The 12826-nt window shown below is 47.4% G+C and overlaps 1 protein-coding gene and 1 long non-coding RNA gene across 3 annotated transcripts in view; both read left to right on the top strand.

The window, feature by feature from the left end:
• The window catches only part of UBASH3B (ubiquitin associated and SH3 domain containing B), a 134765-nt gene that overhangs the window by 13256 nt on the left and 108683 nt on the right, over positions 1 to 12826 (top strand). The gene's annotated exons all lie outside the window — the stretch shown is intronic.
• LOC110586224 overlaps positions 6814 to 12826 on the top strand; it is a 54146-nt gene continuing 48133 nt past the window's right edge. Inside the window, exon 1 of the long non-coding RNA XR_002480681.1 lies at positions 6814 to 7211. This is a non-coding gene — a long non-coding RNA (uncharacterized LOC110586224). The remainder of the gene's footprint in view (positions 7212 to 12826) is intronic.

Here is a 12826-nt window from a genome sequence, read left to right as displayed (position 1 = left end):
ATCAAAATGAGGCAATGTATATACAAGTAATAAAAATCACCAAAAATACCCCTGAAACAAATAATACATTATATGTTAATAAAAAAAAATTTTTTTTTTAAATCACCAAAAGTCATGCACGTGTAAAGTGATACTACTCGTTGTCAGGGGTCTGGTACTTTGAGGCTCTTCCAGAAAGCCGTGGACTGTTGGTTTTGTGTGACATTTGGTGGGCCGTTCTAGTCCTCCCTAACCAAGCTCTGTTGCTTCAGAGAGGCTAATGCTGTGAACGAGGAACATGAGGAGCCCCTTGACAGGCCACTTGCATCAAAGTGAACACTTCCTTCTGGAAGCTTAAATTTTCACTTCACCCCTTTTGGGAAGTAGGGACATGAGTCATAATGAATTAGCAAGTGGCTTTTGTGAACAACAAGAGGTTTTGTGAAATACAGCCCATGTGACCAAAGGCATGTATAGTAGAGTTTCCTATCGCTACTCTAACAAACTTGTAGTGACTTAAAACAAAACAAATTCATTCTCTTAACATCAGGAGATCAGAAGTCCAACATGGGCACGATGGCCTAAAATCAAGATGTCAATAGAGCTGTGCTCTTGCTGGAGGCTCAAGGAGGGAGCCTGTTTCCTTAACTTCGCCAGCTTCCAGAGTGTGCCTACATTCCTTGGCTCATCGCCCCTTCCTCCATCCACAGAGTGCACCACTCCCACTTGGCCTTCCATCTGTTTCTGCCTCTCCTGCCTCACTGTCTCCTTCAGAAAGACCCTAATGACTGCAGTGCTCTGGCTCAAGATGCTGAACTTAGTTACATCTGCAAAGTCCCTTTCACCCTGGAAAGGAACGTATTCATAGGTTCTGGGGATTAGGACGAAGGTATCTTTGGGGGCCATCATTCTTCTACCATGGCACGTATGTGCATGTGTAACACTCTTGGTCTGCATGTCCTCCTAGTTTGTGATGTTTTATACAGGACAGAGGTCTACCAGATCTCCTCATTTGTCTTTCCTGTACCTAACTCCTCACTGGTTGTCTCGTCGCCCTCATCATTCCAACCCCAGCACCGAATATTCATAGCTAACCTTCGCTGAGTGCCTACTCGGTGCCAGGCAGTATTTTAAAACATTATATGTGCACTATTTTGTTTATTCTTCATAACAACCTTATGAGATAGAAGCTGTTATCATCCCCATTTTACAGATGAGAAAACTGAGGCACAAAAATTTTTAAGTTGCCCAAGACCACACAGCTAGTAAGTGGCAGACCCAAGGGGCAAACCCCAGGCAGTCAGATTCCTGAGTCTGAGTTCCTAACCAGCATCCACAGTGTTGATGTGTAGCTGGTGTTTAGTAAAGTTTGATGAGTAGCAGAAGGAAACAAACTTGAGGTCCACAGAAATGACATGATGTCTTTAGATTACATAGAACTGGGGTCAAGAAGGCAACCTGATTGGTTTAATATGTTTAATCTCATTGGTTTAATCTCTTACTGGGCCCAAATAGTTGCAATGTGGTTGGCTGTCTATTGGTTTCGTATAGAGTTACAGTGATATTGTCACCCTTTCTGAAAGCATGTGTATGTGTTGTGTGTACTACCCATCTCAGCTCCAGACTTTGAGAAGACAGGCAGAAGACTGTACTCAGGAGTTTACAGAATACCATGTCCCTGGCAACCATGTCTCCTGGCCGCTATCTGTGTTGCAAATTGAACCCTCCACAAGAGACACAGGAAGCATGCTCCTATTCCCGTGGCCTCTGTAAGGGGTTCCTTAGACAGAGTACATAGTAGTTTGCCTGGTACTCATTTGAATGAGATAGTGCAGAGCCCGACTCTTCAGTGCACAATAAATGGTAGATATATGGTGGTCCAGATCACTAGCTTTGGAATCACAAGGTTGTATGGGACGCAGGAGGGGACTCTGGGTGAAAGTCAATGAGCCGTTGTAAATCTTTGGTGAGTTCCTAAGTTCTCTTCCCAACATCTTTAAGACTTGGGGCCTAGAGATAATTTAAGTAGCATTTGGTTGATTGGGTAAGCATTCTGGGGAGGGGCAGAGAGATGAGGGGAGTTGGCTGAGGCGTGTGGAATGGCTCTTCTCCTCCGTACAGAACCACACCACTCCTGCCTTCTGCCTGGCTCACAAGTACTCAGACCCACTCCCCTTATCAGGAAGAATCCCTAACATGTCAGCACAGTGGTGATGATGTAAGGGGTCCTGGGGGAGTCAGCTTTTAGGTAGGTCTGATCATCAAGATGAGCTTTTAGGGACCTCAGACCGCACCCAGACTTTCAGCAACTTCATGCGTCAGGATTGAGGAGAACGTTTGAAGTTCTTATCTTCCTGCAAATGTAAGATCACAGGCTCTCAACTGTAAGGTTGAACAGACAGCCATAACCCCTTTGCTGTCTGGCTGCTTCAGGCACCACAGACCTCCGGGTGTCACTTCATCCATCAGGCCTTGGCAGGGAGATGGCAAGTGTGCTTGTCTTGTTCTGGCCTGTGGCTGGCAGCGCTGCAGGCCAGTGGAGTGGGGAGGTGGGCCAGCTGAGGAAGAGGGGCTGGACACCAGTAAAACCACTTCAGCAAGATGGCGTGTGTCCTGCATGACTGACTGGTGAAGGCTTTCAAATTGAATGACTCTCAGGGGAACTTGGGTAAACAGAGAAGGTTGCTGTTCGCTAGACAGCTGACTCTGAAAGATATGGAAGATAAAGGGGCACATCTCACTTGAATTTCTTTTTTAATTTCTCCTTTCCACTTTATGCATTGTGGGGAACTAGCCACTGTTTTTCTGAGTTGACCCGGGAACCAGGTAGTGTGGGGCTACATATGTTTAGTCAGAAGAAGATTTAAAGGGGGTATGGGAGATGTTGAGGCAGGGCAGAAAGAAGAGGCTGTTAATTCGACAGAAACTTACTGAGCAACGACTTCGTGCCAGGCACTTGGGATTTGTGCTGAGCGCTAGAGGGACCGATATGAGTAAGACCCCGTCCCTGACCACAAGTTGCTCTCAGGCTCTTGGGCAAGATAGACTCAAGCAGAAGACTGCAATATCATGTGATAAGATAGAGAGGGTGGAAGGTTCTATGACTGATTGTAACTGAGCTTCCCTCTCAGCCTCCTCAGAAGGACATAGGTTGGAGAACATATCTGAAATCCCTGCAGGGATTAGGTTTGGCCAGCCTGGGATCTGAGGTCTGTGGGGAAGGATATGAAATCTGAGGGTGTCCTTTATGAGGAAGCTTCTGGATAGGTGCTTTCACATGCATGATTCCACGGCTCTCACAGTAAAACAGATCATTTCCCCTATTTAAAATATGGATGGGTTGGGGGGTTGGGGTAGGTGGGTGATGAGCATTAAGGAGGGCACTTGGTGTAGTGAGTACTGGGTGTTATATGCAACTGATGAATCAGTAAACTCTACCTCTGAAACTAAAAAAAAAAAAAAAGGAATAAAAAAAAAATAAAATATGGAAAAAAAAAAAAAAGCCTACAGAAATGCACCCAAAGCTATTAAAGGGTACAACTAGGCAGTCCCAGGACCATGCGCATACAGATAGCCCAGAGAGGGAGCTCACTGACTCCCAAGGTATTGAACAGCCCAGAGGTAGGAAGAGCAAGTGGGGGGTGGACCCGACCTCCAAGCCTGCTGTCTTTAAAGTGCCTTTGTGCCAAGTCTCTGGATTCTCTGAACATCCCCTTTCCAGGCATCCCTTTTGAAGCAGCCCCACCAGGGTTGGTTAGGAATGCATTGTTCACACGCAAGGGCTGAAGGGAGTGGTGTTGACCTCAGGGAGTCGGACAAGGGCCTTGGAAGGCGTGAACCTCAAGCACTCACTTGTTGGGCACATACTTACTGATGTGTAATCAATTCTGGGCATGTGATCACTTTGGGGCAGAGGGAGTGGGCAGAGACTCAGAGAAGCAGCAGTGAGCCACATGCAGAGGAGATGGACAAGTCCAGTGTAACTGAGCCAGGACAGAACAGCCCCCCCCGAGAATAGGAAAGGAAAGAACTTGTAAGGAGGATGGCTTTGAGTTTATAACTCAGGAGGCTGGAATTTTTTTTTTTTTTTAATTTATTTGAGAGAGAGCACGAGCGCATGAGCAGAGGGGGAGGGGCAGAGGGAAAAGTAGACTCCACGCCAAGCAGGGTGCTCAATGCGGGACAAGACCCCGGGATCATGACCCGAGCCGAAGGCAGACGCCCAACCGACTGAGCCACCCAGGCGCCCGGGAGGCTGGAATTTAAAGCCATAAAACAAATAGCCTTAAGTGAGCCTTGAATTCCTTGCAATAGAAAATTCCAGAAGGGCTGATGTTCTTTCTGTTGTCACTGCAATTTCTGATGATGGGGAGAATGTATGTTGCAACACTTTTTGATAAAGAATCCGAGGTTATTTCCTTGTTTGGTTTTCTTTGCTTTGGAATTGCCTTTTTCTACAGAGGGAGTTTTCTTCTTTAAAAGAAAAAGAAGATCACCATCAAGGAGGAAGTACTACCATGTTTCTTTAGCCTTTCTCTGCACACTGCTGGACTCCTGCCAAAATATTGGGAGTACCATCAGAGAGCTGTATGTCAGGGTGCAGAGCGCCTCTTTCTCCTCCTTGCACCAATTTCCTGTTCACCGGGTGGTTTTGTTAGTTTGTTTCAATATGCAATTACTGGGCTTGCTCACTGCTAGGATCAAAAGAAAAAACAATGCGTAAGGAATGGCCCCTGATGCCTTGGTGCTCCCAGTCTAATAGGGAAGACTGAGAAGTGATCAGATAAATGCACTGCACTCTGCCACGTGCCCAGAAACAGAGAGAAATGAAGATAGTGCTATGGAACAGCGCTGGAGCTAGCAAATAACTCTGCTTAGGGGTCCGGGGTTCTTCCAAAGATCTGGATGTTGTCAAGTGCATTCATATGAGGTCCTCCAGGGTGTTGGAGAGAAATATCGTTTTTGAAGACTTTTTTTTTTTAAAGATTTTATTTATTTATTTATTTATTTTTTAAAGATTTTCTTTATTTATTTGAGAGAGAGAGAATGAGAGACAGAGAGCATGAGAGGGAGGAGGGTCAGAGGGAGAAGCAGACTCCCTGCCGAGCAAGGAGCCCGATGTGGGACTCGATCCCGGGACTCCAGGATCATGACCTGAGCCGAAGGCAGTCGCTTAACCAACTGAGCCACCCAGGCGCCCTAAAAGATTTTATTTATTTATTTGACAGAGAGAGACACAGCGAGAGAGGGAACACAAGCAGGGGGAGCGGGAGAGGGAGAAGCAGGGTTCCTGCTGAGGAGGGATCCCCATGCAGGGCTTCATCCCAGGACCCTGGGATCCTGATGTGAGCCGAAGGCAGACGCTTAACGACTGAGCCACTCAGGCGCCCCTTAAGACTATTTTTTTGGAGGTGTTTTAGGTTCAGAGCAAAATTTAGAGATTTCCCATATACCCCTGCCCCCACACATGCCCCAGCCTCTCACATCAGCATCACTCCCCCGAGTGGTACCTTTGTTACAACTGATGAATCTACATTGACACATGACAATCACCCAAAGTTTACCTTAGGGTTCGCTGTTGGCATTATATATTTCATGAGTTTGGACAAATGTATAATGACACATATCCATCATTATAGTATCATACAGTGTATTTTCATTGCCCTAAAAAGCCTCTGTGTTCTACCTATTGCCGATTCATCCTCCCCCCCCCCCCCCCACCAACCAACCCCTGGCATTCCTCCTCCTGCAACCACTCCATAGTGTTGCCTTTTCCAATATGTCATATAGTTGGAACCGTACACTATGTAGCCTTTCCAGATAGGCTTCTTCTACTTCATAATATACATTTAATATCCCTCCATGTCCTCATGGCTTGGTACTTCATTTCTTTTTAGCACTGAATAATACTCCCTTGGCCACAGTTTATTTATGCATTCACCGAATAAAGGACATCTCGGTTGCTTCCAAGTTTTGGCAGTTATGAATACAGCTGCTGTAAACATCTGTGTGCAGGTTTTTGTGTGGATATAAGCATTCAGCTCTGGGACGCCTGGGTGGCTCAGCCAGTTAAGCGTCTGCCTTCGGCTCAGGTCATGATCCCAGGGTCCTGGGATCGAGTCCCACGTCAGCCTCCTTGCTCAGCGGGGAGCCTGCTTCTCCCTCTGACCCTCCTCCCTCTCATGCTCTCTGTCTCTCATTCTCTCTCTCTCTCTGCTTGTGCTCTCTCTCGCTCTCTTGCTCCCTCTGCTTGTGCTCTCTCTTGCTCTCTTGCTCTCTCTGACAAATAAATAAAATCTAAACAAACAAAAAAATAAGTGTTCAGTTCCTTTGGGGAAACACCAAGGAGCTTGATGGTAAATACCATTTACAATCATTTTTTTTTTGTGCCAGTCGATAGCCTCAGCACCTTGCATACGCTATGTCAGTTACTCTTCACTGAAAATCCATGCAGTTGGTAGTAAGAGACCCATTTGCACATGAGCAAAAGGTGATTGAGCATGCCTCATGAATAATGGCAGAGCTGGGTTTCTTTTCTTTTTTTTTTTTTAGAGCTGGGTTTCTAACCCTAGCGTTTCTGACTCCAAAGCCCTTTCCGTTAGACCTAGAGTCAGGGTGCCTCAGTTTCTGCTTTCCTGGTTTATTTTTGTTCCTGGATGACAGCTTTAAACTCACACACAGAGCTGTAGCACCCTGACTGGCAAATTAACGTTACTGGCAGCTCACCCAGCTGCTGTTTCCTGTGTTTATAGCCCACATTGCAGGAAGGTGTTTTAAGAGTTGTTTCGAGTGTTGTGTCTGCTCCTTGCGAAAGTGTGGATGCCACTTCTGAGAGGGGGGAAGGTGACATGGGTTGCTCAGTGTTGGGTGGCAGTTCCCATTGGGTGGGGATTTGGAGAAGAATGCGCCTGTCCCCGGATGAGATCAGAGGCTTTGTTCTGTTTGGTCTGCGACCATGTGGTCTCAAGAAGTCAATGGACTGTGAGGTCAAAGTTCTAGAACATGCTCTGCGTCTGATCTTTCCTGTGACTCTGGGTAAGACGGTTTACGTCTGCTTTGCCCATCTGTGCAATTAATTATCCAGAGTTTCCAGGAGTGCCTCTGATGAGCCCAGGACCATGTAGATCCAAGGGCCCCAGACAAACAGGATGCATTCCTGACCCCTGCGAATCCCTCCGATGAGAAGAGGGGCAGACAGATACAGAAGCAGTGGAGAATCACCAAACAAGGAGGTATGACCTGCTGCCAGGGCAGCCGGCTTTCTTCCAAGTTTTCAAAGGACCCTCTTGAAACTGCAGGGTGTTTGGAACTTTTTTTTTTTTTGAGCTTCTTAATTAGAGACAGCTAGTAAGATCTTACTTTTGTTGTGAACCTGCTCTGTGTGTGTCTGTGTGTGTGTGTTTTACTCTTTTGTCCATCCTGAGGGGATTAGTAAGTAGTGTTTCCATTTTACAAATGAGAAAAGCCAGACAGATCAATTAAAGGCTTTTTCTAACTTGTAAGTGACTGCACCAACATCCCCAGGTTAGTCTGTTTTTGGAGCCTTTCCCTTTCTACAGCCCCCACCAAGACCCTTTGAAGATTTCATTTTAACCATTCAAGATACCAACAAACATTCAACCCCTGCTGAAATGTCTTCTGCTTCTCTTCCTTTGGCTCCCTGCTCTGTGTTTCCAGGTATCCACTTCAGTATCAGTCAGGAGGTGATCACCATCTGATTGCTGCCTGTCTTTCCAGACCCTCGTCCTCACCTTCCCTTCTGCCCCAGTACTCTCTGTAGCACTCAGCTATCTTTGACGGCTCAAGTTCCCACAATTTTAACACCCCTGGGGCTCGCTCAATTTTATTAATCGATGAATCAACGAGTGCCTTCTTCCTGGGTGCACTTTTCTCTCAAGTGAAATCATAAACGTCCTTTTCACATATGCTGCCTTTTGAGAAAATTTCTCAGATTGCATTACCCGTTTCTCACGTCTCGGCCAGGCTCTCCCCACTCCCGTCCTGAAGCAGAACGAGCGCAAGCACACGGCCTGTGTGTACATGTGCGCATGCGCATCGTTGTGCGCAGCCCCAGCCCGTTGGATGCACCCCATCCCATTGCCTCTGTTGGAGCACTTTGCCTATCTCATCATCGTTGGTTTACCCCATCTCCCAGACTAGAGTGTCTCCTTGGAGTGATGGTGTCTTCGTTTTTCCTGTTTCCCTAGCACGTTGCATGGTGCCTAGTATCTAGTGAGCACTCAGTACGTTCGTTCCTTCATTGACATTTATTATTTCTGCGCCCTGTACTACGTGCTTTGGAGACAATGACAAGCAAAACGGGACTGGTCCCTGCTGCCATCATGAGCCTAATGAAGGTTCGTTGGAGGAAACCCAGCTTGATCAGATTCCCTGTGAAGGAAGGCTGCGATGTAGTCGGCTCGGGCTGCCGGGTCGCAGTGCCGCGGGCTGGCCAGTTAAACCTCCGTCAGTTACTCTGTCACCGTTGTGGAGGCTGGAAGTCCAAGATCAGGGTCTGGCAGGGGTAGGGTTGTGGCGAGGACCGTCTTCCTGGTTTGCAGACGGGTCCGTTCTCACTGTGGCTTCACACGGCCTTTCCCGGGTGGGTGCTTGTGGGGGGAGAAGTGCGTCTGCTGGTAGGACAGAATCCTATCAGATCTCTGCTCCACCCTCTGAGCTTCTCTAACTCTCATGGCCTTGCAAAGGCCCCATTTTCAGGTACCATCACGTTAGGGGGTAGGGCTTCAACATATGAATTTGGGGGGTCGGGGGGAGGCACAATTCAGTTCAGTCTATAGCAACTCTCACCGACCTTCTGGAGAGAACAGCTCTGGGGATTTAGGGATGGGAATTTTAGGTCAGGTGGAGGAGGGGTGGGGAAGATGCCCTCCTGAGCAGGTGGGGGCGCACTCAGGGTGGGTTCCCGCGCCCTCCACACCATCCCATCCTTCCCGGTCATCTTTCCCTAGGCCTCTCAACTAGCTGGGCTGACGGAAGGATTGCTGCTCCCTCCTCTTCTCTCCACTGTGGCTGCCCTCAGCCTGCAGTCTGTCTGGCTGATCCACATTCCTCTGGCTTCAGGTAATCAGGAAGGAAATCGAAGCCGCAAGAAATGGGAAGGGCTGATGCCTGCAGCCTCAGGATCTGTTTCCCAGGCCTTCTCGTGGAGCGCTTATCAGCACTGTGCACAAGTCAGGCCCAGGACGATGGGCTCCCTACCTGGGTGCCGAGCCTGCCGGTCCTGCTGCTGGGACCGGCGCTGCGTTCCGGGGGGTATGTTTTCAGGAGCTGCTCCCTGGGCTCAGAAGTTCTCTGTACTCCACAGAATGGCCAGCCCCAGGAAGAGGCTGGCTATTCCCAAAGGCTCTAAGGATTTCAGAGCACAGGCTGAATTCCTGTCTCTCTGAAACACTCTAAGTTGAGCTCCTCCATCAGTTGCAACAGAGGGCATCGATTTCTGAGGCATGGCTTGGGGAAAAGAAAACACCACACCAGGATTCAGAGAGGAGAGGCTGTAGTCCCTGCTCTCTCCTTGATTTGCTGGGTGATCCCGGACATTTCTGTTGTCCCATTCCATGTTACACACGTTATACCCCTGCCATGTGCCAAGAACTGGGCTTGGTTTGTGGACAAGCAGGAATACGTGAGATGACCTCTGCTTTAAGGACCCAGGTCCCGCGGCGTGTGATTCAGGCTGTGAAGAGGGAGATGAGGTACGAAGGGACCTCACTACAGGGCCACTTAACTCAGCCTCAGGGAATCCGGGAAGCCTCCTCTCAAAGGACGTGCCACTTAAGCTGAAGCATGAAGGACAAGAAGCTGGACAGTTGGCCATGTCCAGGGTGGAAGGATGGGGAGACGAGAGAATGTTCTAGGCAGAAAGACCAGGGTGTGCATAGGCGTGTGAATGAGAAAGCCTGGTACATCGGGGAGCAGAAGGCACACATGTGTACGCATGGGAGTGTGTTTTCGGGTATGTGTGTGAGAGGCATGGGGTGGGGGGATGGTAACAAAACTGGACAGACTGGCAAGAATCACGTAGTAGTAAGTCTGAGTTTATTTTGAAGGCTCTGGAAAGGCCCCAAAGGATGCTGAGCGAATCATCGCATCCCCAGATCCGTCTGACTGAGCCTAGCCTTGCCACTCAAAATAGGGTCCCCAGACGAGCGGCTCAGGCAGCACCCGGAGCTTGTTAGAAATGCAGAGCCTCTGCTCCACCCCAAACCTGCTAAATTAGAAACTACATTTTAATAAGATCCCTAGGTAATCGGTATGTACTTTAAAGCTGGAGACCTACTGGTCTATGGTAAGGGTCAGCAAACTTGATAAAGAGCCAGAGAATAAATATTTTCAGTTCTCCAGGCCACAGGGTCTCTGTGGCAACGACTTAACTTCATGGCCATCCTGCAAAAGCAGGCAGATGATATGTAAACCAATGAGCATGGCTGTGTTCCAATAAAACTTTATTTATGGACACTGAGATTTGAACTTCATGTTATTTTCACCTGTCACAACAATATTGTTTTGGTTTTGGTTTTTACAATCATTTAAAAATATAAAGCCCATTTTTTGCTTGTGGGTTCTATGTCAAGTAGGCGGCAGACTGGGTTTGACCAGGGGCTATAGTTTGCTGACCCTTGATCTGTAGGATTCAGACCCTCAGCTTTCACATAATACCTCCTGACATTTATGCTTTATTGTGAAAATCCAGTGAGCTGGGAATGACATGGAAATCCTTATTTTCAGATGAGGAAATGGAGCCCAAGTGGGAAAATGACTTTCTCAAAGTAACACAGCTACTCACTGGTTAGGACTCAAACACAGGCCTGCTTACTTCCAAGCAAATTCTTGTCCTCTACTCCATGTATAACCAGTTTGAAAGGAGAACTAGAGCCTTATCTTCTTTCCATAACATAAGCAGAATAAGCACAGCTTAAAAAGCAAATTACCTTTTTCTTTCTGATAAATTACAAACAATTCATTACAGGCTTTTTAATGTCAAAGCCAAATGCTGTGAGCAGCCTGTCCTGGGAAAAGGTATTCTACAGAGCAAGATCCGAGGCTTTTCAATACCCAAAATAAGATATTGAGGCTCTTTTTTTTTTTTTTTTAATTTAGCAAAATAAAAGTGAAAGTAGGTGCTACTCCGTAAGAAATGACGTTTGGCTAGAAATTATTTCATGTATACCTATTTGTTTTTATTTCAAACTTGTTCATTCATGGTAATTAATGGGTTGTTCATTACAGTCATTATTTAGAAGCATAATAGAGTGAATGAATCGAGTCGAGTGTCCCACCTGTTTTCTTACACAAAACTGGAGCAAGCCTAAAAGATTTTTATTGCAAAACCCAAGACATTATAAATTTTTTTAATCCACCAATAAATTCCACATCCATAAATACATATCCCCAGCTGTCACCCTTCTCTTTGCCCAGCCCGACTCCTCGGTCCAACAGAAAATCACTCACAAAAAGTAAATGGAGTTCTTGCCTCCTTGTACCTCTTGTGCTTTAGACAGACATTGATGAGATTTAGAATATAGGTCTTGGATAACTCAAACTGAAGACGCCACTCTGAAACCACATGTGCAGCGAGGTGCTCTAGGATCATGACTGAACACACCTCTAAGTAAAGTGGGGTCCAGGAAAGTGGGAAAGTGAGGGTCTTATCAGCCATTGTAATAGGCATGGGTTTATATGCATCCTCCAACACCTGCACACACATACACTTACGCACGCACATGCACACATGCCCACGCATGCATGCACACACGCATGTCCCTCTTGCTAGCTTGATCCCTGCGGTTGGAAAAAAATACGCTTCTACCCAGAAGCTGGCGAAACTGGTGAGCTGGCTGAGTGCCGCGGGGGATGGGGACATAAAGAGACAGTCATCTGTTGCCATCATGCAACCACCACTGGGTCAGAGTATCCTGGATGCTCTGCTTCTGCTTGAGAAGCCTTGTGTGCTGAGTGTGGCAGAAGCAAGGCTGATTCATCGCTACCACCCGGGGTGGCCCAGCTGTCAGAACAGGAATGGCCCGTCTCCCCGTCTCCGTCTTTCCTGCCCTGTGCAAAAAGCGACCGGTTGTGAATCAGCTGCCCAGATAGAGCCATAAGGGAAGCCCAAAGGTTAGTGGGGAAGACAGCGGAGTGCAAATCCTCCTCCCCAAGTAGCACCCTGCTGACTCACTTTGAGGCCTTGAACAAATTGCTTTTTCTTAAATAATTAATTTTAACAGCGTTCATTTATTTAGTACTTGACTGTGTGGATGGTACAATGGAGCCACGGTTCAGACCCAAGTGTCCCACCCACCGCTTCATGCTGCCTCTCACCTCCCCATACAAGATCCCATCTTATCTGCACACCAGTTCTCTGATATGGACGGGAACCATATTCCCATTTTATAGATGAGAACACTGAGGCCCTGAGAAGTTCACTGATCCCAGGTGTGGGGCAAGGAGGGAATCTAAACCTTCTGACTCCAAATTCCATGTTCTGTCCAGTTTGCCTTTCCTGAGCATTTACTTTTCCATATGAGAAGTTTTGAAATACTTCTTTCTCCCTCCATTGGTTCCCGGAGTCTGAGATATACATCTCTATCTAACCAGGAGACTCTCTGGGGAAGATGTTGATCGGGTCTCCGGGGACCGGCTCTCCTCTCATTCTCTCCCGGCAGGACTGGAGGAATAGCCCTGCTGCCTACAGCTTGCTCCCCACACGCCCCTCAGGAAGGGCCGCCACCCGGTCTGGACAACATTGTCATAGGGAGCCTGCTCCATAGGATTCATCAGAGGCATCCTGTAGGGATCAAAACTTTTATAAACTACCGATTTTTTTTTTTAT

This window comes from Neomonachus schauinslandi, chromosome 11 (assembly GCF_002201575.2).
Source record: "Neomonachus schauinslandi chromosome 11, ASM220157v2, whole genome shotgun sequence".
Lineage (NCBI taxonomy): Eukaryota > Metazoa > Chordata > Mammalia > Carnivora > Phocidae > Neomonachus > Neomonachus schauinslandi.
The sequence above is the reverse complement of the archived record's forward strand: the minus strand, read 5'-3'. Positions and strand labels throughout refer to the sequence as shown.